General features: G+C 45.3%; 1 non-coding gene across 1 annotated transcript; it reads left to right on the plus strand.

Moving 5' to 3' along the window:
* The first annotated feature begins 2,480 nt into the window (after positions 1-2,480).
* Positions 2,481-2,587, plus strand: LOC130503764 (small nucleolar RNA R71). The gene has a single exon (XR_008940996.1). It is a non-coding gene; the product is annotated as a small nucleolar RNA R71 (small nucleolar RNA).
* The last annotated feature ends 1,110 nt before the right edge of the window (positions 2,588-3,697 follow it).

A 3,697-nucleotide genomic window follows, 5' to 3' on the forward strand; every position in this document is an offset into this window, starting at 1 on the left:
CTCATCTTCTCCTTGATGTCAAAGTGGAGGATGTTCTCCTTGCCCAAATGGGGTCAATCTTCCCTTCTTTCACATTCAACAATAGCCCCTGCTGTAGCTAAGAATGGCCTTCCAAGAATCAATGGGTCTTGAGCTCCTCACCCATTTCAAGCACCACAAAATCTGTAGGATCTCATACCTTCCAATGCTCAAGGGAGGTTCTCTAGAATGCCCACAGGGTACTTCACTGATCGAATCAGCCAAAACCAGAGAGAGCCTACACTTCTTTGTATTGAGTGAAGCCAAGCTTCTTTGCCACAGACAAAGGCATCAAGCTGACACTAGCTCCCAAATCGCAGAGACATTTCTCAAAATCCATAGGTCCAAGAGCACAAGGTAGTGTGAAGCATCCTGGATCCTCTAGCTTCTTCTGGAGCAATCAAGCCTCTGAATGATGGCATTGCACTCATGACTTAGAACCATCTGCCCTCCATCTCCTCTTCTTAGCAGCTACATCATCTTTCAGGAACTTGCTGTATTGAGGAATAAGCATGAAAGCATCAATGATGGGCATTGTAACCTAAGCTTTCACTCATCTGCTTCTCAAACAAAGCCTTGTACTTCTGTAGCAGCTGCTTCTTGAATCTACCAGGGAATGGAAGCTTGGGTTCATAAGAGGAGGGACAGGAGAGCTCTCACTTGCTGGAGCAGCAGATTCACCATCTTTTGTTGTTTCTTCCTCTTCTCCAACCTTTCCTTTACCCTTGGCTTTCACAATCTTCTCCAAGATCTCAGCATCTGTCTTCTCTCAACAATGACCACTTCTGTAACATCCCGAGTTGTGATTATGTGGAAAAGGCTTAAGAGAATTGATTTGGCTACCTATATCACCAAAATTGACTTACCTTTCCGTCACACATCTGTTTAGAATTCCAGAGTTAAGCGTGCTTGGGCTGGAGAGTGAAAGGATAGGTGACCTATCGGGAAGTGATTCGCGATACCGTGTGAGTGAGGCCAAAGCACGGGGAAAGGGCATGTGGTGATTGCAGGGTCAGTAAACGGATGATTTCGAGCCTTGGAAAATTAACGATCGACCGTCGTATGGGATGGGGCCACGGGCCGAGAGAGCGGGCGTGGGTGGCCCATTACATGGGGGGTCGGGGCGTTACAAGTGGTATCAGAGCTGGTTAGCTGTCTCAGTTCTGACCTGAGAGGCGTCTTGAGACCTGTCGTGGAGCGCAACGAGGACGTTGCGTTCTTGAGAGGGGGTGAATTGTACATCCCGAGTTGTGATATTGTGAAAAGGCTTAAGAGAATTGATTTGGGCTACCTATATCACCAAAGTTGACTTACCTTTTCCGTCACACATCTGTTTAGAACTCCAGAGTTAAGCATGCTTGGGATGGAGTAGTGAAAGGATGGGTGACGTATCGGGAAGTGATTCGCGATACCGTGTGAGTGAGGCCAAAGCACGGGGAAAGGTCATGTGGTGATTGCAGGATCAGTAAACGATGATTTCGAGCCTTGGAAAATTAACGATCGACCGTCGTATGGGATGGGGCCCACGGGCCGAGAGAGCGGGCGTGGGTGGCCCATTAGCCATGGGGGGTCGGGGCGTTACAACTTCATCATCCAGATTGATGGCCACCTCCTCACCTGTTTCTCAGCATCCTTGGTGAGGGTTACAGGAGTCAACTGTTTACCACTCCTAAGTGTGACAACTTTTGCTTCTTTGGGTTTGATCTGACTTTCCAGGTAGAGATCCTTGCTGGCGGTTCTGGTGGGAGCTTATGGAAGCAAACTGATTCTCAAAATTCTTGACAGAAGAAGCAAGGTTGGAGAATTTGTTGTTGAGCTCATTGTAGCTTCCATCGATCTTGGAGTGGAGATTCTTCAGTTCATAGCCAACATGCTTCTCACTTCTAGTCTGAGACTCCAAGATCTGTTTCAGCAAGGCATCAGTGCTGCTCTCTTGAGGAGCAGAAGAGCTAGGAGAAGAGTTTTGCTGAGGCTGATAGTTGCTTGCTCTGTTGGTTGTTTCGAGGCTGATAACCATTCTGCTGGTTGTTTGAATAGGGCTTCTGTTGGTAGTTGTTGTACTGAAAGTTGGGTTCCTTCTTGTACCAGCTACCATTGCTGTTGATGAAACACAATTCTTCTTTCCCTTCCAAACCATCAACCTCATTGACAGTAGGAGGTATCTCCTGTTGTGGGTTACCAACAAAAGTTCACCTGCGCTTGTGTGGCCTTATCAGCAATGAGTTTGTCAATCTTCTCCTGAAGAGCCTTTATCTCATTCCTTGTTTGCTTGTCATCACCTCTATTGCTTCTGTCATGGTCTCCACTGTAGACTGCATCACTCTTAACCATGTTGTCAACCAGAGCCTCTGCCTCTTCCTCAGTTCTCCCCAAAAAGAACCCATTGCTAGCTGTATCCAATCTGGCTCTGTACTTTAGGAAGAGCACCTCTGTAGAATGTGCTCAGCAAGCTCTCCTTAGAGAATCCATGGTGTGGGCACTGAGCTTGGTAACCATTGAATCTCTCCCAAGCTTCACTGAATCCTTCCAAGTTCTTCTGTTGGAAGCTAGAGATCTCATTCCTCAACTTAGCAGTTCTTGAGGTAGAGAAGAACTTCTCCAAAAATGCCCTTTTTGCAGTCTTCCCAAGTGGTGATGGAGTCACTTGGTAGAGACTTCTCCCATTGACGTGCCTTGTCCCCCAAAGAGAAAGGGAATAGCTTGAGCTTTAAGACATCATCTGACCCACCATTAGTCTTTGACATACCACAGTAGCTGTCAAACTTATCCAAGTGATCAAATGGGTCCTCCACAGCCAGACCATGATACTTGTTGTTCTCTATGCAGTTTAGCAGTCCTGACTTGATCTCAAAATGTTAGCAGCCACAGCTGGTGCTCGGATTCCAAGTCTAGGACCATGGATGTTGGGGCAATCATAAGTGCCAATGGGGCGAGCTGGTCGCTGTTGGGGCCCTTGTGGAGCATTGTTTACTCCATTGGGGTTCAGAGGATTTTGTGGATCAGCCATCTCAGCTTCCTGTGTCTGCAGTAAAGCTTGTTGCTCTTCTTCTCTTCTTTTTTCTAGCACACTCTCTCTCTAAAGCTCTGATTTCTGCGGCTCTTGGAACAAGGTTTGATGTACCCTTGCTCCTCAAGTTCATACACCTGAAAATCACAAAGAGTGAAGAAGAGAATCAGTAACTTACAAAAATAAAAAATGACTTAGTCTCAAGCAAATGACTAAATCTCAATGTTCAAATCAAACTCAGAATTTGGCAACGGCGCCAATTTGATGTTAGGAGTTTTGAGGCTCCTAAATCAAATGATAGTATAGTGGTAGTAAGTTGTCGAACCAGTTCTGAGGGACTCAAAGCAGTGAGAATAGCAAGTATTTGCCTAATCTAAGTGCAGCCAGTGATTTGATGATTTCTAAACTAATGATTAAAGCTAAAGCAAAGCAATAAAAATGATACTTTTAAGCTATGGAAAGGAGAACTCATGGGTATAGGGATTTAGACCTTGGGTGATCAGGTTTCGAACTAAGGAATGTAAATGATAAATCAAACTATCAACCTTAAGCCTAGACACAATTCTAAGCAAGCTCTATGTCTAGATGAATGCTCATTTGCTAACATGTCTCAAACATCAAATGTCTTTGGTTGAATAACATGCAAGCAATCATTACTAACAAGTCTATTAG

The sequence above is a fragment of the Raphanus sativus genome, unplaced genomic scaffold, assembly GCF_000801105.2.
Source record: "Raphanus sativus cultivar WK10039 unplaced genomic scaffold, ASM80110v3 Scaffold1116, whole genome shotgun sequence".
Taxonomy (NCBI): Eukaryota; Viridiplantae; Streptophyta; class Magnoliopsida; order Brassicales; family Brassicaceae; genus Raphanus; species Raphanus sativus.